The sequence below is a fragment of the Peromyscus californicus genome, unplaced genomic scaffold (genome assembly GCF_007827085.1).
Source record: "Peromyscus californicus insignis strain IS unplaced genomic scaffold, ASM782708v3 Scaffold_4__1_contigs__length_199733344, whole genome shotgun sequence".
NCBI lineage: Eukaryota > Metazoa > Chordata > Mammalia > Rodentia > Cricetidae > Peromyscus > Peromyscus californicus.
The window spans coordinates 170,467,995-170,494,568 of record NW_026294562.1 but is presented as its reverse complement, the minus strand read 5'-3'; the positions used below and the strand labels follow the sequence as shown (position 1 = coordinate 170,494,568).

Sequence of the window (26,574 nt, the reverse complement as noted above, 5' to 3'; positions counted from 1 at the left end):
CTGCCTTTCTCCCTAGGAATAGCCTCTCTGGGGATAAATACAAAACTGTAAAAAGTTTTCCTCCTGGTGGAAAAGGAATAAAGAACCCTCCTTCCATTTTGGAGCATTTTCTTCAGAAAAGCTATTCCGCTGCCCTTGATAGGAGACACTGAGTCCAGACAGTTCCCCTACTCCCAACCAAGCCAAATTCACAGATGCTGGAGTCCTGATTTAAAATGCTGTAGTATACAGGGGGCTGGGGAGATGGCTCACTGGTTAAGAGCACTGACTGCTCTTGTAGAGGACCTGGATTGATTTCCAACACCCACATGATTGTTCACAGGCATCTATAACCCTAGTTCCAGGGAATCTGATACCCTTTTATGACCTCCATGAGGATCAGACAAAACGTCCATACACACAAAATAAAATAATAATAACAAATAAAATGTTCCTCTCATTTCCCCCCAGCAGATCCAGTCCCTCAGGCTCACCCCTAGTGCTTCACCAGTGAAAGACCCTAACCCTTCAGGCTTACACCCCTCAAGTCCCAGGAGAACGAGGTACTAAAAAGAAAGCTAGTTCCAAGGGCAACCTGACTCAGCCATTATTCAACCACCCCTGCCACAATGTAACAATGTAAAGAGATTTCTGTTAAGAGATGTGCTCAACTGTGACTGGGATAATTGCAAGTGTTCCAGGAAGGACCACTGTGACCCTTGTGTAAGCTCCACTCCCGCCCTGATACTCCCCTTGATGTGGATGTGACTGTACCCACTCTGTGATCACTCTGTGATCAGACCATGATTTTATGAAATTAGCCTCTAGACATAAATCAATCGAAACGAAATTGTATGGGAATTGTAATCTTATGGCTTTTGTGGGTTTTTCCTTTAAAAGTGCCTATGAGAGCCGGGCGGTGGTGGCGCACGCCTTTAATCCCAGCACTCGGGAGGCAGAGCCAGGCGGATCTCTGTGAGTTCGAGGCCAGCCTGGGCTACCAAGTGAGTTCCAGGAAAAGGCGCAAAGCTACACAGAGAAACCCTGTCTCGAAAAACCAAAAAAAAAAAAAAAAAAAAGTGCCTATGAGAACATAGTGCAATGCGACTCTCGCTCTTTGGAGCAGAGTTTGCCTGACTGTACAGCCGCATCAATAAACACCTCTTCCTATTGCATCAACTGGACCGGAGTCTGGGTTCTTGGGGTGCCCACTCGAGACCCAAGATTTTGGGGTCTAACACCAGAACCCCAGAACACCCGCTGAAGCCTCCGTTCCCTCCTGTCCACCAGCATAAGAACACAATAATAAACAGTCAATAACAGCCAGGGCACTATGTCTCGAATGGAGCCCAGCAACCCTACCACAGTGAACCTGAACATTCCCACACAGCCAAAGCACGAGAAAAAGACACCAAAACCAACTTTTTGAAGATGATAAATGTTCTTAAAGAGGAAATGAATAAGTCCCTTACAGAAATTCAGGAAAACAAACGGAGGAAATAAATAAATCCCTTCAAGAAAGTTAAGAAAAAACAACAGTTGAAGGAAATGAATAAAACTGTTCAAGACCTGAAAATGAAAATAGAAGCAATAAAGAATACACAAACTGAGGGAACTCTGGAAATGAAAAGTGGACTCAAACAGGAACTACAGAGGCAAGCTTCACCAACAGAATATAAGAAATGGAAGAGAGAACCTCAGGCATTGAAGATACAATAGAAGAAAATGTTAAATCTAAAATATTCCTGAAACAAAACATCCAGGAAATCCGGGACACTATGAAAAGACCAAACCTAAGAATAATAGGAATAGAAGAAGGAGAAGAATCCTGGCTCAAAGCCCCAGAAAATATTTTTAACAAAATCATAGAAGAAAATCTCCTAACCTAAAGAAGGAGGTGCCTATAAAGATATAAGAAGTACCAGGCAGTGGTGGCCCATGCCTTTAATCCCAGCATTCTGGAGGCAGAGGCAAGTGGATCTCGGTGAGTTCAAGGCCAGCCTGGTCTACAGAGCGAGTTCCAGGACAGGCACTAAAATTACACAGAGAAATCCTGTCTCGAAAAACAAAACAAAACAAACCCAGAAAAAGAAAAAGAAAGAAAAAGATAAACGCACATTGGTCATTAAGGAAATGAAAATCGAGCTACAATCTGTAGGCCCAGAGAGGTTAGGTAAAGAGGAAGGCTGTAAGAGGGACACATGGCTCTAGCCCTGAGAAGGGAAACTAGAATAGATTTTTGCAGGTGGTGTGGGGATGAGTGGGATTAGGCAGAGGAGGAGATGGGATGGAAGGAGAGAGTGCAGGGAGAGACAGCTGGAATTGAGAGGCATTTGGGGGAACCTAGTGCAGTGGAAACTTCCTGGAATCTGTGAGGGTGACCCTAGTGAAGTCTTCTAGTAATGGGGGATATGGAGTCTGAACGGAACAACTCTTGCAGCCATGCAAGTCTTCCAGTGGCAGGACTGGGTTGCATTTCAGTTGAATTGTTGGCTGAAGGGACTCCATGGAGCTCCCCCAATAACCAGGCTGATTTGTGACAGAGGAATGCTCTCCACAAACTGACAGCAGGGAGGCCTCGTTGCCTAGCACAACATCCACACAGCTCATTGAATATGGAGAGGTCAAACTGGTGCCTGCCTGGAGCCTTCACCCCTAGCTTCTAATCTCTTTGGTGCAGGAAGGTATTCGCAGGCTACCTAAAGAGAAATGTGGACACCAACCCAGCCACAAAACCTCTGACCTACAATCTGTCCTGTCTGCAAGATGTGTTGGGGCAATGGTGGCACAGAACTTGTGGGAGCAGGCAACCAATGCCTGATTTAACTTGAGGCCCACTCCATGAGAGGGAGCCCATGCCCAACGTTTTTTGAATGGCTAGGCATTGAAGATTGCACAGCCTAGAGACCTAGGGTAGAACCAAACATAACCTGTCTAAAGAAAGAAAAATCAATGAAATGATTCCTGGTGATATTCTGCTATACTCACAGATTGGTGCATTATCTAGTCATCATCAGAGAGGCTTCCTTGAGCAGCAGACGGAAGCAGGTGCAGGGACCCACAGTCAGACATTATGAAGAGAGAGAATCTAAACTGGACGTCTCCATCGGGTCCCTCCCCTTAGAGCTCAGGGGGTTGTGCTGAAGAAGGGGAGGAAAGATTGCAGGAGTCAGAGGGGATGGAGGACACCAGGAAAACACGGCCTACTGAATCATCTAAGCAGGGCTCATATGGGCTCACAGAGACCGAAGAGGCAAGCACAGGGCCTGCAGGGTCTGTACCAGGTCTACATCTGTGTCATGACTGTTAGTTTGGTGTTTGGGGGACTCCTAGCTGGGAGCAGGTGTGTCTCTGACTCTTTGGCTTGCTCTGGAGACTCGTTTCCTCCTATTGGGTCCGGAGGAGACACTTGGTTGTTCGTGTTGTGCTTCTGTCCGATCTCACTTTTGTTGAGTGGGTGTTTGGACCTTGGTTACTGTGACCCTAACTTGTCATGTTGGGGAGCAGCTGAATTGTGCTCAGGGTTGATGTGCCAATAGGGTATGAGTAGGGGTCCTCAGTCAGCAAGGGACAGGAGCAACTTCTGAACCCAGGAGTGAAAAAACCAAGTAGATGCCATAACAGGCTGCACAGCCTTCTCCCAGAGATCAGGCCTCAATTTTAGTTTCCTGAGACTTGAGCAAGCAGTTCCTGGGAGGGACATGAACAAAAGACATAGTCCTTGCAGTAGCTCCCTTTCTGCACGTGTTCTTGTTATGCCCAGATCTTGGGGACCCCCAAAAGGCCACCACAGAGACTGAATCCCGCATGTAAAAGCAAAGGGCCTTTATCTTCAAGCTCTGGGGCTTGGTCTGTCTGTCCCATAGCCCCCACAGTCAGTACATGCTAGACCAGCCAGCCTCCATGGCAACTCAAGGACAAAGCCTGGGACTTTGGATAAAAATGGAAAACTATAACCCCCAACGACCCAAGCCAATTGAAAGTTACTAACATGATTGCCACTCGAATAAACTAATCCTGAGTCTGTTCCTATGTAGCCTGTAGACCCCAAGCCCTCCTTGCTTTAAAAACCCTGCCCCATTGCTACTCAGGGTCTCTCCTGCTCTGCTGCTGCCTCAGATGGACAGAGAGTACTGAGTTAACTTGTAACAATACAAAGACTCTGCTTTTGCATCGGATTCGGTCTCTTGGTGGTCTTCGGGGGACTCTGGATACAACAGGGGCAAAGCTCCTGTGGAACTAGGAGACTCTTGCTGCTGGTCTTCAGAAGTCTGTGAAGTTTCACGGGTGGACTCAGGGTGGCAGGGACGGGTCACTGTGGGAGTGGCCAGGCCTCCATGAGGACAGGGTTCAAAAAGCCACATAGTCCCTAGGTGGAGGTGCCTGGGATGGAAGCCAGGCTTTGGGTTCCTACCTGTGGTTAGGGGGACAGTGTGGCACATGGTCTCTGAGGATCCCCTGATGGGTGGGGTGGCAGGATGACTCTGGGGTGTCTTCATCGGGTCAAGAGCCCAGAATGCCGTGCAGTCCTTATGCAGCACCATAGGTAGAATGATTGGTGGGCAGGTAGAATGACTTTGGGGTTCCCACCTAGGATCACAATTACAGGACACAAAAGAGTCCCCAGGGGGCACAGTGGGTGGGTTGACTGGCTGGCCAGACAGACTGGCTCTGAGCTTTCCTACCCTGCATCCCAGTTGCAGGTTGCCATGTGGTCCCCAGGTGGAATGGTGTGTGGGGTCAATGGTTCTATTTTTAAGGAAAAACATGGGGCTGGGTGCTGGCTCAGTGACTAATGAATGCTCTTGCTCCACAGGCATAGCAACTGGGCTGGACCCTGAACTCAGTGAGATGCAGAGGCGGGTGGGTGGGGGAGGCGCTCTCACTGCTGCCATTTGGCAGGGTCAGCACCCCCCACAATCTGACAGCAGCAAGCAGTGGCAACAGACAGGCCAGAGCTGAGGTGGGAGGGCCACCTGCTATGCAGGCCTCTGGGACTGGAACCCTCAGGCCCGGGGTGACAACTGTTCCAGTTCTTTTGTATGGTTCTTTTGTATGTCTAGGAAGTTGGGATTCCGCAACCCTTGGCTGCTGGTACAACTTCTGGGTCTGTGAATTCTTGATGCCCCAGCCCTTGATAGCAGCCAGAGTCACAGTTTTTATTATGGCTTCTGTCATCATTTCATTTGCTGCTGTTGGTCCTGCCACTGTCAGCCACTGGTCTTGTGGCCCCTGCCCCTTGTACCGTCGTCAAAGCAGCTGGATACTCCACGATTCTGTTTTTGGTCTACCGGCCTCTCCCCACAGCTCCACCTTTGCCACGGCCACCTGGTGCCCAACTACACTAGTTCAGCCTTGGTGGCTTCTCAGTGCAGCTCCACCTCTCCGCCAGACATTCTGCCACATTCTGCTCAGCCTGTGGAACATTCCTGTGACTTGTCATCACTCTACTGCCACCATGGCCACTGCTTCCTTCTTGGTGTCTTCAACTCAGCCCAAACTACTAAAAGTAGGCAAGAAGAGGATCCTCACAAGAGGCCTCTCCTGGGTAAAGCTGGAAGAGCAGGGGGGAGCAGGGGGGAGCAGGGGAGATCAGGGGTGAGCAGGGGGTGAGCAGGGGGATCAGGAAAGAGCAAGGGAGAGCAGGGGGAGCAGGAGAGAGCAAGGGAGATCAGGGGTGAGCGGGGGAAACAGGAGAGAGCAAGGGAGAGCAGAGGTGAGCAGGGGTGAGCAGGGGAGAGCCGGGGAAAACAAGGGTGAGCAGGAAAGAGCACAGGAGAGCAGGGGTGAGCGAGGAGAACAGGGGTGAGCAGGGGAAAGCAGGGGACAGCAGGAGTGAGCAGGGATGAGCAGGGGAGAGCAGGGGTGAGTAAGGGAGAGCAGGGGAAATCAGGGGAGAGGAATGAGTAGGGGTGAGCAGGGGAGAGCAGGGGAGGCAGCGCAGGTGCCTGTCTCCCAGCGGCTCAAAACCTGAACCCAAGAGCTGGCTTACACAGCCGGAAAGCGAGGTGTGTACCAGCCACAGCAGCCCTCCATGGAAAGGGAGGGGCAGGGTCGTGCTGACAACAACAATGACACTGTCCCTGTTGCATCAGTCCCAACAGTCCTCTGCTGGGCCTCCCTGCAGTATAAACCCCAGCTGTGTGGAAATGTTACAGGGAAAGTGTGGGGAGAGCTGTTTGAAACAGCTGTGCCAGGCCCACACCTGATTGTCACTAGAGCTTCCTCAAAGCATCCCTGAGTGTCCAAGGGGCTGGTGCTCCCACAAGGTTCGTTCAGGTGATTTGACTGACATCTCATACTCAGTCAAGCCCGACACCTGGAAGGGCCTAAAGTTGGCAGCTGGTGAGTCAAACTGACCATTGTCCCCACTGATATTCTTGCTCGTATACAGGAAAACAAACATAAGGAGCACTAAAGATAACAGCTTTTATTAGTATTGATTTCAAGTGCTTAACAGGACTTCAACAGACATGGGGCCCAGTGCTCCAAGGAGAGGTAGGTCCACCATGTCTGTCTTCCAGAGGCCACATTAGGACACGGCACCAACACTCATCAAATTAAATCTTGGAGACATGAACATGGTGCTGGCGAAGGAGGTGGAGACACAGCCTGTTCACCAGCCTTTGTAACCACAGATCCTAGCAGCTCCCCCAGGTGCCTGCTGTACCCTGACTACCCATTCCCAGGCCTGCTCTGTCAGGGGTCCCTGTGCACTCCCCTCCCTTCAGGCATCTCCCACAGACAAATGCCATAGACCACAAGAGAGTTACCTGGGGTAATTCTGGAATTTAACAAGGCAACTCCACGTAGTTAAAAGGAGGTTTATTTGGGGGTAACTTACAGCCAGTAAAGGGGTTGGTTATAGGATCCAGGAGAGGTGAGGTGCAGTCCAGTGGGGTTCTCTGGAGAACTCTCACTCAGTCTGCCATCCAGCATCCAGGATCACGAGGAACTGTAGCTAGAGTTTTCCTGCCTGGCCCACAGTCAGGACAAATCTCTCTCACCTGCCAGTCCCACAGCCACTCAGACCCGACCAAGTAAACACAGAGACTTATATTGCTTACAAACTGTATGGCCATGCCAGGCTTCTTGCTAACTGTTCTTACAACTTAAATTAATCCATTTCCATTAATCTATACCTTGCCACATGGCTCGTGGCTTACCGGCATCTTCACATGCTGTTTCTCATCATGGCGGCTGGCAGTGTCTCTCTGACTCAGCCTTCCACTTCCCAGCTTTATTCTCCTCCTTGTCCCACCTACACTTCCTGCCTAGCCAAAGGCCAATCAGTGTTTTATTTATTGACTAATCAGCAACACATTTGCCATACAGAACATCCCACAGCAAGGAACCAAGAGGGTTGGCCTGGATGGATCTTGAGTCTTAAGGGCTCCCATCTCAGCCATGCCCCACGGGTAGATCCTAGGTAGGTGTGACAGTTACTGGAAGCCTCACTGAGGTGGTGCTTCAAGGTCAAAGCTGGAACAGCTACCCACTACATCTCCCCCTTTTGTCTAAATAAGAAAGTTCTAACAATACAAAACTAGACACAATAGGAATGATTATCAAATATTGTCCAGGAAGAATAAGAGATAATGACCTAGACAAGATGGAATTACAACCAACAAGAACAACACCAAACAAGAAACATGTACTAAAATCGAGAGACATCTGGAGCATAGGTAAATAGCACGTTACAGAGATCATTCCAAAAGGTGTCCTATCCTAAAGAACCTGAATCTAATACTTAATATATTCTAGCTAAGATACAAGAAGATTGTAACTATAACTGTTAGTCTTCAATCCCATCAAAGACCTGAGAAGGAATATAATAATACCTGAGAAATGGGAGGACACAAGCAACTTTTGGGAGTCTTTTGAGAGTAGACAGAGACAGCTGGCAGCCTGGATAGTCACATAAAGTTTCTCAGCATTGCTGATACACTCAAATTGGCTACAGGCCTAAAGTATCTGTCAGACCATTTTACTGTCAGCAGTTGAGGCAAGGGCAGTTCTTTGCCCAGTGGGCCATTTTGTGACAAGGTGAAGACAAACTTCCAAATGGAAAAGTCTCAGAAGCCCAACATTCTCCTGGGATCAGATTGGTACTGCCAGGAGCAATTGTGTCTCACGTCAACAGAATTCCAAGTTATCAAAACATTTAAATGCTATATTCCCCAGGTCTATGAAGTGTTGAAGACTACCTATCCATCTGACACATGTTTCTGTAAGTCTGGAGAAACTAACATCACTATAGAGATGACATGCATAGGTGACTATAAATCTATAAGTCTTATCTAACTAGATAACCTAAGGACTAAGGCTTCACATAAACAGGGTAAACAGCCTGTAAGCAAATGTACAGTAAAAGGACAATGACCTCAAAATTGTGAAAATACACAAAATAGCTAAAGCAGAGGTGGGAATGTATAGTACAATATGCAAAATGACAATAATCCTACATATGTATCAAGATACCAAATATCCTAATCAGAGGTAGAACATACATACAGTATGACAAATATAATTTTACATTTTTATCAATATACAAACATTTCAAATAAGAGTAGAAATACATTACAACAAATATGGTTCTATATATGTATCAATATACAAATTATCTGGAATAGGAATATAAAAATAGTTTACATTTTATCAATATGTAGGAATCCATAACAGTGCAATTTATCTAAGACTGATATTTTACTAAATTAGTTTACTAGTATATACAATAATATACCTTAATGTCCTATACCTATCCATTCCCCTTTTTTTCTTTTTTTAAGGGGAATACCGAGTCCAATGCCTTCTTCCACCCCTAACCCTATAACCATTACCCATAACCCTGAAGAACATGAAACTTTTGGGAAAAAGGAGTGTCGTTTTCTTAGAATTGCTTCCTGCTGCTCAGGGGGTGATGGTATCTCTGTGGGGTCCTGTAAGAAAGCTCAGAAAGTTAAGTCTCAGTTGGACTAACTGTAGATTAGCAGCCAGTCTCAGAGTAATGGTAAGGTTGTCTGAGATTCTGGCTAGAAGTGTAGTATAATGAACCATCTTATTATGGAATTATCTTGGAGAGTTTTCCATCCAAGGATGATCACCGAGCAATGTTTGTGAGTACCATGGCATCATTCTGGACTGGGTAGAGTTGTTGTTGTGGGATCCCATCTTCCTTCTGGAGACTTCAGATATTGCTATTGAAAAAGACATTTTTTACTATGGAAAGCTTGAACATTATTAATATCAAAATGGAAAGTTTGGATTTAAAGATGATATAATATGTAAGAAAGGATTCCAAGTAATCAAGAATAAGGATGGAGAGAATTAGAATCTTGAAGGCAATGGTCCCTTTTATTTATTTATTTGTTTTCTTCTGTCCCACACAAGATGGTTCTTCTGATATAAGACAGAATCCCTCAACCTTTTAGCAATATGCTTGGGTTTAGAGCCAATTCCAACTCCAAAGCCAGCTTGGTATATAATTGAATTGGAACCACAGCTTTTCTAGAGTTAAAGAAATATAGATGTTAGACAGTGAGATTTTACCCTGTGTGGATTGGTACCAATAGATTCTTTCTTTCTGCTGTAGATGTCTGGATATCCAAGGCCTTATGATTTCTGGAAGGTGAGTATTTCTATTATCCTGAAAAGACAAAAACAGAACCCTGCCCCAACCCTTGTTTGTTAAGTTTTTCTTACAACTTGTAGAGATGTCACATTGGTGGATGAGCTTTTACTTCTCATCATCAAGGGGTTTCTCCTGTTCAAATCAAATTTTTATTAATTTTGTAGGTATCCATAGCTTTTCTTCTCCTACAGAAACAAAAGCAAAACCCCTTCCCCAAAAAAGGATATATCCTGGTTTCCATTCTGAGGTCAGCACATCTTTGAAATAGATTGGTTGATTTAGCTCAGTTTTGTCTGTTGCCAAGAGTCTCTCCGCAGCTGTATAAGTCTTTAACTTCTTACTTGGTTTACATGGTGGAAATATCAATTCCAATATAATATCTTCCCTCTGCATCAAAATACCTGTTGGGGAATGTCTGAAGGGGAATATGACCAGAATGCATTTAAGTTCTGGATTCACACGATCCACATGTGCTTCTCGTATTGTCTTTTCTACTAGAGCCAATTCCTTCTCAGCTTCGGCTGATAATTCTCCTGGACTATTTAATTCTTTGTCCCCTTCTAGAGTATTAGCCAAATTTTGTAGTCCATCTTTGGGTATTCCCATGATGCCCAGTAAGTTGGAAATGCTTCCTAACAATTTTTGAAAATCATTAAGATTCTGCAATGAATCTCTCCTTAGTTGTACCTTTTGGGGTCTATTTTTTTGTAGCTCTATCTTACATCCTAAGTAATTAATAGAATCTCCTCTTTGTATTTTTTCAGGAGCAATTTGTAGTCCACAGCAAGGCAAAACCTTTTTTACTTCTTCAAACATGCTTTCTAATGTACCTAGCTTTGGATCAGCTAATAAGGTATCATTCATATAATGATAAATTATGGGTTCTGGAAACTTCACACAATTTTTTTTGTACAAAATATTGGCACAGGGTAGGGCTGTTTAACATTCCCTGTGGGAGGACCTTCCATTAATATCTCTTGACTGGCTGGGAATTGTTATAATTAGGTACTGTGAAGGCAAATTTTTCTCTATCATTTTCTTGTAAAGATATGGTAAAGAAATAGTCTTTTAAGTCAATAACTATTATAGGCCATTCTTTGGTTAGCAGAGAGGGCAAGGGCATCCCAGTCTGTAGGGAGCCCATAGACTGAATTACTTTATTAATTGTCTATTAAGCTCTCAGATCTGTCCTCATTCTCCAATTACCAGACTTTTTTTTAAAAATAACAAATACAGCAGAATTCCAAGGGCTGGTAGATTCTTCAATGTGTTGAGCATTTAACTGCTCTTGAACCAGCTGTTCTAAAGCTTGTAGCTTCTCTTTTGTCAAAGGCCGTTGTCCAACCCAGACAGGTTTATTAGTTAGTCATTTTAAAGGTAAGGCTGTTGGTACTTCTGAGAGTTCAACAGCAGTTGTGCTATGTTTATGTACAGCCTGAACAGTTGGTGACTGTTTTTTATAGCATGTTATGATATTATTCCTAGAAACATGCATTGGTCTGTATTCCCTTTCTGAGACTGTAGTAACTTTAATCTGGGTATTGCACTGTTGTAACAGATCTCTGCCCCAAAGATTCACTGCTACATTTGCTACATATGGCTTCAGCCTTTCTCTCTGTCCTTCTGGTCCTATGCATTCAACCCATCTTGAACTATTTTATTTGAGATAAGGTTCCAATCCTCAGAAATTGGACATCTACCTCTTGAAGAGGCCAATTCAGATGCCATGATTTTGGTGTAATTATAGTCACACTCATACCCGTGTCTACCAGGCTCTCCAGAACAATGCCATTAATTCAAATTCTAAGTTTTGGTCTTTTTTTCATTTATGGAAGTCTGCCAAAATATTCATTTTATTATGTTCTTTGGAACTTTTGATTCATCTATCAGAGCTGTTCTATCATCCAGTGCAGTGTCGCTCTTTACATTAGACACTGGATTATTTAGTTGTCCTGGAGAGAAATTTCCTCCACAGTGGCTGGAAATGTTTGGACCACATTTGATTTGGGGACCTGCAAGAGGGCCCTTGAGGCATTTCCCAATGGTAAAGGGTTGCCTTGTATACCTATTATTGACCTGAGCTCACTAGTCCAATGTCAGTCAGCCTTTACCCCATCTTCTATATAATCCAGAAGTTTGGAGTCTCCCATTTGGGTAATTTCTAGAAGGAGTATTACTTCTAGGAGCACCCCATGTACAGTTTTTACTTATATGACCTGGCGTACTACATTTAAAGCATTTGGTACCCCGGGGCCTTCTTCCACCTCTGGGAATTGCCTCTTCTATTCAAGCCTCATTACTATAGATAAGAGACTCAACACCATTAGTATATTGAATCCATTCTTCCACAGAAGCAAATCTGACCTTTAATGGCATAAGTATTCTTTTGCATTCTGTACTAGTATTGTTAAACACCAAGGACTCAGTTAATATTTGTCTTAATTCATTATCTGGCACAGCTTTCATTATAGCTGTGGTCAGTCTTTGTAAAAAAAAAAATCAGTGAAAGGTTCTTGTGGTTCCTGGAATATCTTTGTGTATATCTCAGTTGGTTTTCCTGGTTATGGAATTTTACCCAAGCATTTACAGCTGCTGGACAGCATAGGAATATTGTATATTCATCATAAGTGACTCATACATTCCTATCAGCAAAATGTCCCTCACCAAGAATTTCATCTTGGGAAATCTCAAAACCTCTGATCTAACCCTGCTGTACCAGGTTCCTAGCCTCCTCTCTCAGCCCCCTTTTCCATTATAACTGCTGACTATATTCTAGAACAGCTGAAATTAATTGATTCCAGTCATCTTGTATAATTCTATTTGAGGTAGACCACGAATTTAACATCTGTCTTACAAATGTTGAGTGTATACCATATGTGACTACCTCTTCCTTCATATGTTTAAAAATATCTCATTGGAATATGTTGTAATCTATATTCTACATATGGCTCAGGGTGTCTATCATCTGCTGGCCTCTCATGGATGATGACAGGATAAGCCATTGTATGAGAGCCATCTGGAGACGTTACAATCTGTATGGTCTTACCCTTCTGCTTATTAGGTCTCTTGCCATCTTTACTGAGAGTTTCTTCCAGGTCTTGCAAATGAATCCCTAGGGTCTGTCCCAGGGAATGAACCCCTTCTCTTGCAAGGGATTCCAGATTTCTCTTGGAATCATGCAACCTTTTATGTTCTTCTAAAACACATGATTCTAAGACCTTATTTTATCAGTTAATGATAATTTTTCTTCCTTCTAAAGTTGTCTGAGTATTGAAAACTTCACCTTGAAGAGTTATTGTTCTATTCATTAAGTATTCATATTTATATCAATAAAATCAAATCTGGCTATACATTTATGTTTAATGGACTGAAGTTCTTATAATAAGTTAGCAGATTCCAAACTAAGGCGTCTGTTTTGTAAATTTTTATTACTAATTTGTAAATCCTAGATGGCAGATTCCAGAGAAAGAATCTTTTTTTTTATGGTGAAAAAGTATATTTAGAATTAGCCAGCTGGACTCAGTTTAGATGATCCCAATTTTGTTGGCAACATCCAGAGTATCATAATCAGGAGCCAACCGAACATACACCTTCTTCTCTCCATCAGGCCTTATGAGGGTGCTGACTTTGGCCACATCAATGTCATAGAGTTTCTGCACAGCCTGTTTGATCTGGTGCTTGTTGGCCTTGACATCCACAATGAGCACAAGTGTGTTGTTGTCTTCTATCTTCTTCATGGCTGACTCGGTGGTCAGGGGGAATTTGATGATGGCATAGTGGTCAAGCTTGTTTCTCCTGGGCACGCTATTTCAAGGATATTTGGGCTGCTGCTGGAACGTGAGTGACATGTGGATCTTCTTCTTTTTGTGGCTGTGGGCGCCTTTCAGCACTGCCTTCTTGGCTTTCAAGGCCTTCACTTTGGCTTCGGCTTTGGGAGGGGCAGGAGCTTCCTTCTTTGCTTTTGGTGCCATCATGATGAAAAGCAAGAATCTTTTTATGTAAGCCTTCATTGCTACCTTGTAAAACTTGTATCAGTCCCAATAATGACTCATCTTTGTTATTAAACCAGTATTTTAATGCTGTGTGAATTATTATGGTAAATGCCAAAATGATACATGCCAGATATGCCCTAGGAAGGTCGTATATTTCCAGGAAAATGTCATTCATCATACAGGCAAAAAAGTTTTTAAATTCTTGTGAAGTAATATTTTTGGCCATAAGAAATATTCAAAACTTGTTAATCATTTTCAAGGTGTAAAATTATCAAGTACTTTTACCTAAAATGAAACACTGGCTTGCTTGTCTTACCGTCCTTGTGATTTTTTTTGGGGGGGGGGGTGTAGTAGCACTTTTTGGCCAGCAGGTGTTGCTGGTGTAGCGCTAAAGCAGGTCTCACTGAAGACTTCGGCTGGTGGCAGCTACAGGTGGGGGAGGAGTGTCCTGGGTGCATGCCTGGAGGAGGAGCAGCAGCAGCCGTGAGGCAGCAGCAGATCTTCCTGAGTCTCCCTGGAGCTTTAGGACCCAGCTAGCTCAATCAGCAGAGCATGAGACCCTTAATCTCAGAGCTCTGGGGCACCAGATAATGTGGGGATTTAACAAGGCAACTCCACGTAGTTAAAAGGAGGTTTATTTGGGGGTAACTTACAGCCAGTGAAGGGGTGGGTTATAGGATCCAGGAGAGGTGAGGTGCAGTCCAGTGGGGGTTCTCTGGAGAACTCTCACTCAGTCTGCCATCCAGCATCCAGGATCACAAGGAACCAAGAGGGCTGGCCCGGATGGATCTTGAGTCTTAAGGGCTCCCATCTCAGCCACGCCCCAGGGGCAGGTCCTAGGTAGGCTTGACAGTTACTGGAAGCCTCACTGAGGTGGTGCTTCAAGGTTAAAGCTGGAACAGCTAGCTACCCACTACACTGGGGAGAGGAAAGAAACTTCCCATAAGGGTTAGCCAGGACAGGAGCAGACCTGCCCCCACACAGAGTGTCTTCCTAAACCTTCTCCTGAAGACAGTGGAGCTCATGGCCACCCAACCTCTCACTACTAGACCCCATCCTTTCTAGGACACACATGTCACCTCCTCTTCCATGCTCAGAACATGAAGCTCCTTCTGAGACAAGTGATCCTACATGTCTGTCCATGGGGCAGAGGCCATGATGGTGACAGGTATATAGGACATTGCTCAAGTCCGATGTGACTGCAATGGTCCCTTAGCATACTGCAGAGCACCTCTGTCCCTTCCTATTGGAGTAAATCCTACTTGAGAGAGAGTGTTAGACACTGGGAAAAGCAGGCAACCAGCTGTGTCACAAAAGGAAGCAAGGGCTTCTTGGGGACCCCAGGGCCTCTCTCTGTGATGACAATTCTGCTGCAGGATACAAAAATATGAAGTAGCAATTCAGCTGATTATGACAAAGCTCTGCCTGGAAGAAGCTAAGGACCTTTCCAGAAGTCAAGCTGAGGCTTAAGAAGTTTTGGTGATATTTGGTTTTTGAATATTAGCCATTTCTTGCTATGAATTTCTCATGTGCTATTGTAGCTTTTCCATCATGTATTGGGCACCATTTCCCCTCTACTAAAGGAATATTTAGATAACCTTCTGTACTGACTATGCACAGCCAGAACCCCAATTCAAGCCTCCCTGTAATTATCATCATTGGCAGCATTTGGCCAGGACCATCCCCAGATGGATGAAAGTATCTTATCAGAGATACCTCTGTACTCTCTGAGAACAGACTTAAGCATCCAGACTATCTGTTTCAGAAAGCCTGGCAAATGTGCTAATTAAGCTGTTTAACTTTCTCCCTTTCCAAAGTCTTATCTAGTTTTAGATCTACCTTTAACTACTAACTCAGAACTAAAGGGTTTCTACTTACAGGTACATCAAGCTGACTCAGGCTACCCAGCCACTGAGTACACTCCCCTGCCCTGTCAGAAACCACAGTAGCCAAGATAGCTTGGACAGATAAGGGGCCAAAGGAAAATAAGGCAGTTTTATTTTCACTCATCACTGATAGACTCCTAACACTTTAACTAATCACTTCTAAGAATATAGTTGAGCACATAAAATCCCCTCTGCTCAGATATTAACTGAATTTAGCCCTCAGTTGATTCTATTCCCCATTAGTCACTTCCCTTTTGGGTTGCAGATGATGGCTAGCAATTACTGCTCCTTGTTGTGGATCTTATTGCTCCTCCTTTTGACCCCAAGGGAACTCAAGCCTGGTGACCTTACATTAACCAGAGCATTACTATTGCATGGGTATATAACTATAAATCTCAGAGACTTGGGAGAAGTAGACAGAGAAGAGAAAAGAGAATGGAAGACCTAGATGGGTAAGAACTGGAGGGGAATGAACTGAGATGGGAAGAACTAGATTGAAGTACTAGAAGAGAGTACTAGAGGAACAAGATGGAAGATAAGGAAGAGCCAGATGGGGAAGAACAAGATGAGGAAGAACAAGATGAGGAAGAAGGAGATGGGAGAGGAGCTAAGATGGGAAAGAACTAGATGGATGAGAACCTAGATGGGGCAGAACTAAGATGAGAGAATAAAGGTGTGTGCCACCACTGCCTGGCCTCTAGAGGCTAGTTCCACACTCTGATCTCCAGACAAGCTTTATTTGTTAGAGCACAAACAAAACATTTCCCCTTTTTTGTCTAAAATAAAAAAGAATGTCATAACTAATATAAGAAAAGCAATATACAATAAGTACAATAAATATATAAAATATATACAGGCAATAATTACATCAAAGATGTATAGTCCATTAACAATTGACAAATTCAGAGAAAATACTCCATATCTCTCCTATCTTGGTGAGTCCAAAAGTTGTACATAATTCACTTTCTATTCTAACTTGCATTACCAAAATTATCTTTTAATGTCTCTCAACCTTATACATTTACACTTCTTTTGTGAGTTTATTTTCTGTATTTGTTAATAAGGAAAACTATATAACTATAAAGTCTTCAACTCCATCAGAAACCTGAGGAGGAAATAATATTAACTAAGTAAGCAGGAAGTGCAAGCAAGCAACTTCCAAAAAATGTGAGAAATGACAGAAACAGCTGGCTGCCTGGGCAGTCACCCAAGGTTCCTCTGCAACATTGGGGCATCCATCTCTGACCTACAGACCTCGCATATCTGACAGACTTTTCTCAGAAGCAGAATTTTCTGAAGGGCTATCCTACCTTGTCTTAGCAAAGTCTGGCAGTTCTTTCTTTTGTGTGCTGCTTGTCCAATTTTTTATTAAGGAATATTTTATTCATTTTAGATACCAACCACATATTCTCCTGTCTTCCCTTCTCCCACCCCTCCAGCCTTCCCCCCCAAACCACCCACCATTCCCTCCTCCAACAAAGTAAGGCCTCCCATGGGGAGTCAGGAGAGCCTGGTCCATTCAATAGAGGCAGGTCCAAGCCCCTCCCCCTGCATTAAGGCTGTGCAAGGTATCCCACCATAGGTAGTGGGCTCCAAAAAGCCAGCTCATGCATCAGGGATGGATTCCTATCTCACTGCCAGGGGCCCCCTCACTGCTTGTCCAATTTGGATACTATATTGTTAGCAGTTCAGGCAAGAGCAGTTTCTTACCCAGTGGCTAACTTTTGCCACAAAGAAATTAAACTCCATATGGAGTTTGTTTGATGCCCATCATCTTCTCTGAAGTAGATTGGTGCTGCCAGGAGCAGAGATGTCTCATTGTCATAAAAAAAAGAACCTATGCTATTAAATCATCTTAAATGTCATATTATATAGATCTCTGAAGTGTTTGAAAACAACTGTCTATCTAAAATGTATCTCTGATTAACCTTGAAAACATACCTACTATGACTACAAGTTTAATTGTAATAGATGCCTAACTACTGACCTGCATTTCTTTATATTCTAATTAGTTGGTAATAATAACTTTCAAGGACTAGCAATTTGCATTACATTGTTAAATGAGACATATAGGTACAATACCTTGAACAAGATTAGAATGTATCTAACAAAAATAACCTCAAATTTGCCTCAATATACAAAGATCCATATCAATGTAAAATATTTAAAACAAGTAGTTGCTTTTTTTAAAGTAGATTCAATAATCTACCCTTATATCTGATCATTTCTATATCCCTTTTTTCTTTTTCTTTTTTCAAAACAAGAACCCTGAATCTAATCTCCTTTCTTCAGCTTTTTTTTAACCATTACTAACAACAACCTGTAAAAAACTGCCCTAAATAATGACAAATATTCATAACCCATGAAATGACCAAACCACCCACCCCTCCTCTTGGGAATGTGGGCATCATGTTCTTAAATTACTTCTGCTGTCTGGGGTTGATGGCAACTTTAGGGGATCCTGAAAAGAAAAGTTTGGTTGTCAAGTCCTGGGAGAGCTAGCTATATCATTTGTTGTCCAGTCTCTGTGTGATGGGAAAGTGCAGGGCTTGTCTCAAGTCCCGGCTAGAGCTGTCTGTGAGGCTGGATCATCTCAGCTAGCCACCTCAAAATTGTCCTGAGCAGTTTGTAGTCCAAAGCCAATCTCTGGGTGGTGTTTGTCAGCTTAGTGGTATTATCATAGTCCTGGTGGAATCATTGTTGTGAGACCCCATCATCCTTTTGGAGACTTCAAAGGTCCCTACTAGGCATGGGCATGGTTAACTGCTGAAAACTTAAACATTTTAAATGTCACATTTGGCACATCTCAAAGGAGTTAAAGGATCAATATTTGTTATGTCCATCCAGAGTACAAAAAATAATTCCTAGTTACCTGGTAGAGACTCAAACCTGAAATCATGTATAGAAAGCTAGATAAAGCTTTTGTCTAGAATAAGTTAGTACTCTATACAGCCATTAATATCATGACAAAAAGTTTAATATATATATATATATATATATTAATCTTATACATTTTGAGATAGTATTCATATCTTATGAAAAAGTTTTAAAGAGTCAAAATAAAACCAAAGGATTATGAAATTAGTGGCAATAAAATAGTTCCTAAATTTTATTTATTCTTCTGTCCCATATCAGGTGGCTCTTCTGACTTGAGACAGAGATTTTAGATTTTACTTTAACCAGCATGCTTGGGTTTAGAGAAGGAGAGAGCCACACTCCAATTCCCAAGACAGCTTTAATTTTTAATTGGACTGGGACTACAAAAAGACCATTTGCATTACATATCTGTAGAGAACAGCAGAAACAAACATTTGGAAAGATTTATGAAATTTTATCCTGTTGGAGATGTGGCATACCAATAAGCCAACTTACTCTTTTCCTTGGGACAATTTTCTCTGGGTGATTCATCCTTTTTCTTCATATCTTATTTGTCCAGTGTTCTTCAGATTCCTTAGCCTTCATTCTCCTGAAAAGACAAAAACAAAACCCTTCTTCAACCCTAATTTTGGGGAGGTTCTCTTTTGGCAAGTTATATTTGATTAAACAAAAAGCATTTGTTAGTCTTGAAGTTAGTTTAAATTGAGCGGCCATGCTGTTTGATGAACTATCATCACTTCTAATTAAGAGGTCTCTCTTGTTCAAATCGAACCTTTATCTATTTTGATGGTATCCATATCTTTTCTTCTCCTGAGGAAACAAAAGCAAAACCTTTTCCCCAACGTAACACATACCCTGGTTTCCATTCTGAGGTCAGCACATCTTTAAAGTATACAGGCTGATTTGATTCTGTAGTTTTTTCTATTATCCAATGTCTCTCCACAGCTGTTGTTCTTTTCTCATTAGCATTGAGAAAAGTCAAAGTTAATAAAGCATTATGCAGTCTATTTCTGGGTGTCTTTTTTTACCCCTTTCTGTTTATTTAGCACATCCTTTGATTTTTCTATAACTGTTTGCCCTGCAGGATTGTGTGGTATACCTGTAATATGCATTATATTATAATAAGCAAAAAACTGTTTCATTTTACCAGAGACATATGCTGGAGCATTGTCAGTCTTAATTTGTACAGGTATCCCCATGATGGCCATAACTTTTAGCAAATGTGTGATTACAGAATCAGCCTTTTCAGAACTCAAAGCGGTTGCCCATTGAAATCCTGAATAGGTATCAATGGTGTGGTGTTCGTATTTTAATTTTACAAATTCTATAAAATGAAACACATCCATCTGCCATATTTCATTCCTTTGAGTACCCTTTGAATTACTTCCTGCAGGTAGTGGAGTTTGGTTGTATAAAGTACAAGTAGGACATTTCCTTATAATCTCCTTGGCTTGTTGCCAAGTGATGGGAAAAAAATTTTCAAACCCTTGCTATTGACATGATATTTTTAATGAAATTCTGAGGCCTCCATCACATTTCCTATCAATGGTTGATCAATTTCTTCATTACCTTGTGCTAGAGGGCCTGGCAGACCCATGTGTGTTCAGATGTCTGTTATATCTAAGGGATGTTTCCTATTCCTGATTATTTCTTGTAACTGAATAAATAATAAAGTTAATTCTGAATCACCAGGGATAAATTCAACAGTTTCAATGTGTAAGACAACTCTTTCTGCATACTAAGAGTCTGTAACTATGTTAAGAGGCTCTGTAAAGTCCATTAATAACATCAGAATAACATATAATTCTGACTTTTAGACAGAATCATAAAGGCTTTGAGCCACTTTACTTAAATTTCCTGATTTATAACTTGCCTTTCCTGATTTGTTTGCATCAGTATAAAATGTAGGAGCTTCAGATAGTGGTGTTCCCTGTACAATGCAAGGAAGGATCTAGTTAGTTCTTTTTATGACTAGAATTCTCCAGCTTTTGGGATATTTGTTAATCTCATCCAAAATATCACTGCAAGCTCTTTGCCAAGGTTTACTTTATGCTTATAATTTGTCAATTTCATCATTAGTAAAAGGTACTGCAATTTCTGCTGGATCTATTCCTGCTAATTGATAAAGTTTCAACTTTCCTTTTAGAATCAACTCAGAGACCTTTTCCACATAGGTTTTTAATTTTTTACTCTGTTTATGTGGTAAAAAAGGTCCATTCTAAGATAATATCTTCCCTCTGTATTAATATTCCTGTAGGAGAATGCTTAGAGGGTAAAATAACCAGAATGTATTCAAGCTCTGGATCCAAACAATCCACATGTGCATCGTGTAATACTTTTCCAACGAAGCCAATTCTTTCAGCTTTAGCTGATAATTCTCTTGTACTATTTAAGTCCTTGTCACCATTTAACACTTTGAAAAAATTACTCAGTTCATGAGTTTTAACCACAGTAGGGGGTCATAGATTGGAAATGTCTCCTAGTAAACTTTGAAAGTCATTAAAAGTCTGCAACCAATCTCTCCTGATTTGCACCTTTTGGGGTCTAATTTCTTGTATACCTACTTTATATCCTAAATAATTAATAGAATCTCCTTTTTGTATTTTATCAGAAGCAATTTGTAATCCCAAACATGACAAAATTATCTTTACTTATTCAAACATTTTTCCTAATGTATCTACATTTAAATTAGCTAGTAAGATGTCATCCATGTAATGGTAAGCTATAGATTGAGAAAACTGCTTATGTATCATTTACAACAGCTGTCATACAAAATATTGGCACAGGGTGGGACTATTTAACATTCCCTGTGGGAGAACCTTCTATTTATATCTCTTAACAGGCTGAGGATTATTGTAAGTAGGCACTGTGAAGGCAAACTCTTCTGTCTTTTTCTTGTAAAGATATAGATTGAAGAAACAATCTTTTAAATCAATAACTATAAGAGGCCATTATTTAGGTAACAGAGAAGGCAAAGAAATTCCAGACTTTATGGGGCCCATTGGCTGAATAACCTTATTAACAGCTTTTAGATCTGTTACCATTCTCCATTATCCAGTTTTCTTTTTAATAACAAATACAGGAGAATTCCAAGGGCTGGTTGATTCTTCAATATGCTGAGAATTTAGCTGCTCCTGTACCAGCTGTTCTAAGGCTTGCAGTTTCTTTGTTGTTAAAGGCCATTTCTCAACCCATACAGGTTCATCTGTCAACCATATTAAAGGTAGGGTTGTTGGTGCCTTTGAAAGATCAGCAGCTGTTGTGTCTTGTTCTTGTACAATCTGAATGGTTGGTGACTGTTCTTTATAATATCTTCTAATATTTTTCTTAGAAACATACGTTAATTTATGGTTTGTTTCTAAGATTGGAGGAATGTTAATCTGAGTATTCCATTGCTGTAACAAATCACATCTCCATAAAGTCATTGCTATGTCAGCCACATTTGGCTTTAATTTTCCTCTCTGTCCTGGCCATATTCATTCAACCCATATCATGCTCTGTTTTACCTGAGATAAAAGTTTCAATCCCTAAAAACTGAATATTTACCTCCTGAAGAGGCCAACTTGGATGCCAAAATTCTTGTTACATCTGAACCTGTGTTTACAAGGCCTTCAATGAGGATGTTATTTATTTGTATTTTTAACTTTGGTCTTCATTCATTTACAGAAGTTTGCCAAAATTCTCACTTTATGGTTTCTCCTGAATTTTTCATTCTCTCTTCTATAGATGTTCTATCATCCAAAGCAGTATGGTTTCTTACAATAGGCATTATGTTCTTTAATTGCTCTGGGAATGAGTTTCCTCTATGATGACAGGAAATGACTGAACCAGATTTGACATGGGTGCCTGCAAGAGGCCCTTCAAGGCATTTTCTGATGGCAAAGGGTTACCTTGACTGCCCCTTGTTGATCTATATTCATTAGTCCAATGTATGTCTTTGCCACATCTTCTGCATACTCCGGAAGGGAGGGGCATTCTGTTGGAATTATTCTTAGAAAAAACATTGTTTCTAAGAATGTCCAGTTTATAATCCCTTTTTAGCTGACTTTTTTTAACCACAACTGAAACACCTGACATTTCAATTTTTCTTCAAATCTCTGGAAATCACCTCTCCTATCCAAGTCTCATCAGCATTATGAGATTTAATATTGACTGTATCTCGGATTCATTCCTCCAAGGGTGCTGATCTTGCCTTTAATGGCCTAATTACCCTTTTGCATTGTGCATTAGCATTTTCAAAAGTCAGAGATTCAATTATTATTTGTCTGAATTGGTATAATTCTATTTACTGCTGAAGTCAATCTTTGTAAGAAATCAGTGAAGGTTTCTTTTGGATCTTTCATAACTTTAGTAAATGATTCAATTTTCTTTCCCACTTCTTCAATTCTGTCCCAGGCATTCAAGGCTGCTGCACAGTAAAAGCCAGGGTGTGATCATCATATAGAGATGCCTTTCTACATTAACATAATGTTCCTCTCCAAGAAGTTGATCTTGGGAGATTTCCATACATCTAGCTCTACTTCATTGTTTAATGTTCTTAGCCTCATCTTTCCACTAGATCATCCATTGTAATTGAGGACCAGCCACCAAGACTGCTATAACCAAATTTCTCCAGTCTTGAGAGACAATTCTATTACAAGTTTACCATGAGTTTAATATCAGCTTCACAAAAGGTGAATGCATGCCATGTGAGACTATCACTTCCTTGAATGTCCTTACATCTAACATTTTCACAGGAGTCCATTCAGCTCTGACACAGACTTGAGGATGTCTATCATTTGGAGTTTTCTGTAAAGTTACTAGATAAATTAAGGTTGACTGTTTGAAAACCTTAGGCTGCTACTCTGAAACTTTTTGGTACAATGTTGACATTGGTTCTCCTTTAAATTCCTCTATCTGGGTCTGAATATCTCTATGATCTGTCTGTTTTAATAAGTTTTTCTAAAACTTTTATCTTGGCACTCATATTAACCAATTTTTAAATAATAAAACAAAAATGATCAAACATAATATTTATAATTGACATTACATAAATCCCATCTGAATTAATTATCTTCTCATTTAAATGCCCCATTTTTAAACCATCCAGCATATTATCATACAGAGATGATGATTGCAATTGTAATAGTGTTTCCAATTTTTTTAATGTGGGGAAGAATCTCTCTCTTTTAACTAATTATTTCTTTTAAGAATTCTCAATTTTCTCCCTAAATCCGCTGCTGCTGCTGCTGATTCAGATGAAGGTGAAGATGTGAGGCTGGCTGCTTTACATGAACAGTAGAAGCCTGAGTGGGATTTCAAGGCAGCTACCTAGTTTGGCAGCAGCTAGAGGAGGGGGTCCAGGGAAAACCCACAACCCACTGGGAGAGGGAACTCAGTGTCTGGAAAATATCAGCAGAGTAGTGACTCCGGCCATGCGTAGCTCTGGCCTGTGCCAGTAGTTGTAAAGCCACAGGCAAGAGGATTTTTTTTTTTTGTGAATTCATGCTCTGAAAGTTGGATGCCAGATGTACCTCGAATCTAATTGGTCTTAATAAAAACCCAGAGCCAGATATTGGGGTAAATACTGAAAGATCAGTAAGACAAAGGAGCCAGCCACTAGAGACTTCTTACCTCAGGTGGAAGCGGGGAAGATCCTGTCTCTATGAATCCTAAAACTGAATGGAAGCTAAGCTCCTGTCTCCTCCCTCCTTATATTCCTCTCTCCGCCCGGCCATATCCTGTCTCCATCTCCCTAGCACTGGGATTAAAGGCATGAGATCCGAAGGGCTGGGATCAAAGGTGTGTGCCACCACTGCCTGCCTCTGTTTCTCTTTTAGACTGGATCAATCTTGTGTAGCCCAGGGTAGCCTTGAACTCACAGAGATCTGTCTGCCTCTGCCTACCAAGTGCTGGGATTGAAAGTGTGCACCTCCACTGCCCGGCCTCTATGGCTAACTAGTGATTTACCTCCTCACTCTGATCTTCAGGCAAACTTGGTTAGATCACAAACAAAATATCACCACAACTCAGAGAGTGTTGTCCTTCTAGCAGCTAAGGAATAAATATTTTAATTATAATTAGGCTGAGTCTATGGTCTTTTCCCAGGGGCCACACATTCCAGAACAGTGTAGGACACTTAGGAGACAAACTGCAAAGGTCAGGACCCCCACTTGTGGTGATATATTGTGTACTCCCAGTAAAGTTACCTGAGGATCAGAGGACAAAGCCAGCCACTATATTAAACATACAGGTCAGGCAGTGGTAGCACATGCCTTTAATCTTACCACTTGGGAGGGAAAGATCCCTACGGATCTCTGTGAGTGACAGAAACAGAGCCAGGCAGTGGAGACACACGCCTTTAATCCCAGGAAGTAATGTGGACACAGGAATAGGACACAGAAAAGTGTATAAGGCACGAGGAAACAGGAACTCCTCTCTCTCTTTAGACTGAGGTAAGAACATGGCTGGTTTGTTCTGCTTCTCTGATCCTTCAGCCCTCACCCCAATATCTGGCTTTGGGTTTTCTATCAATCAGACCATTTAGCAATTCGTGTTACACCCACCAGAATCTACGCCAGTGAGAGGAGGACCCGTGGAAGAGTAACTCAAAAGGGAGAAAAAGGGAGACTGACTGTCTTCAGCCCAGACCCTTGGGGTTCCCCCACCAACATGGCCCTCAGAAAGCTCCTGTGGGACTCAGGCAGGGTCTGGCTGATGAGACCCGGTATTTCATTAGAGAGGTGGCTACTTGGCAGGAAGGCCTTGCTCCAGACCTCAGTCTCAGACTCAGCTCTCGGTGACTGTAGAGAGTTTGTCTCCAGGGCTAGAATTTTCGAGAATTCGAAAGCCTAACACACCAGGAATTACCAACACTCAGAAGCTTGCAGGGTTTGTTTTGCTTTGCTTTCATTTTATGTTATAATTCCAAAATATATTATTGTGAGTGGATGAATGTACTTTGCTTTAAAATTTAAAAGTCAGAATAAAACTATTTTAGAGTGAGCAAAGGACTTGGATATTCTTGCCCTGAACAAGATATACAAAAAGCTAATAAACACATGGGAAAGGGGGATCAATATCATCAGTCTTCATGGAACTGCAGATCAAAATGGCAGTGAGTCTCACCTAACCTCAGCTATTCTAGTCTCCAGCAAAAATCTACCTAGATCTTCAAAGGCAGCTGCACACTGGAACCTTCCTGGGAAACTTGGTCCTGAGCTCATTCCAGCATTTGGAGCTTGGCTACCATCCTTGTAGCAGCCCAGACATGAGCTGCAGGTCTCCTCATGAACAACGGGGGTGACAATAAACCCCATAATCAACAGGGAAAATTCCCTAAGGTGTGAACCTGCCTTGCAGCCTTGTTTCCACCCAGTTCCAACAGACCTGGAGCTCCCTCACATAATTATTTCCTGTGTCACTGAGACCCCCACTCTGCAAGGAGACCCTATGTAGTCCCCTCCCTCCTCTCATCATCCATGAGGAAAGACAGGAAGATCGCAGGGCAATCACCAAGGAGAGCAAAGGCATCCCAGAAAGGTCAGGGAGGGCATGGGCAGACCTGAATCACATTCAGCCAGCACAGGGAACTGGGGGTGGAGGGGTCTCCCTGGTGCCCTTCGTAAGAAGCTGGAGCACAGGGTCCTCTTCCTAGGACACATAGGTCACCTCACCCTGCACACCAGGACATGAACCCCTGAGATAACATGTATCCATGGATCAGACACCTGACTGGTAACACCAGTGAGGATGGATCTGTGCCCTCCCCAGTTATCACTCAGTGCCTAGAGCAGACTGCCACTCCCTGCTGGGAATAAATCCCACCTTCCCTGAGCACTGAGATCACAGGGCAGACTGGGCTCTGCTAGGTTTTGGGGTCTCAAGGAAATACACTCTTGGCTCTAGGAAGTTCAGGGACAAGGCCCTGGGGTGAGCTGCTGTTCTCTCAGGACACAGGACACTTCTCAGCCTTGAGTCTCAAAGTATGTTCTAGAACACTGAACCAGAAAGGAATAGAAAGATGGGAGGCAGCACTCACAGAAGAACAGACCAATGTGCATATACAGACTCCACCCCCAGCCCATCTGACTCCAGGAAGTGCCCTCCTCTGGGAGAAGGCTGAGGTCTGGGAATAAAAGCAGAGCAGACACCAGAGGAGCCCAGCTTGGCAGCAGCCTGAGAGACAAACCTCCTCTCCAGAGGAAGAGTCTAGCCTACAATAGAGAAT

At 42.4% G+C, this 26,574-nt stretch overlaps 1 pseudogene; it reads right to left on the bottom strand.

Annotated features, from left to right (window-relative positions):
• Positions 1–13,134: 13,134 nt before the first annotated feature.
• On the bottom strand, positions 13,135–13,581 carry LOC128094959 (60S ribosomal protein L23a-like; annotated as a pseudogene).
• Positions 13,582–26,574: the final 12,993 nt, after the last annotated feature.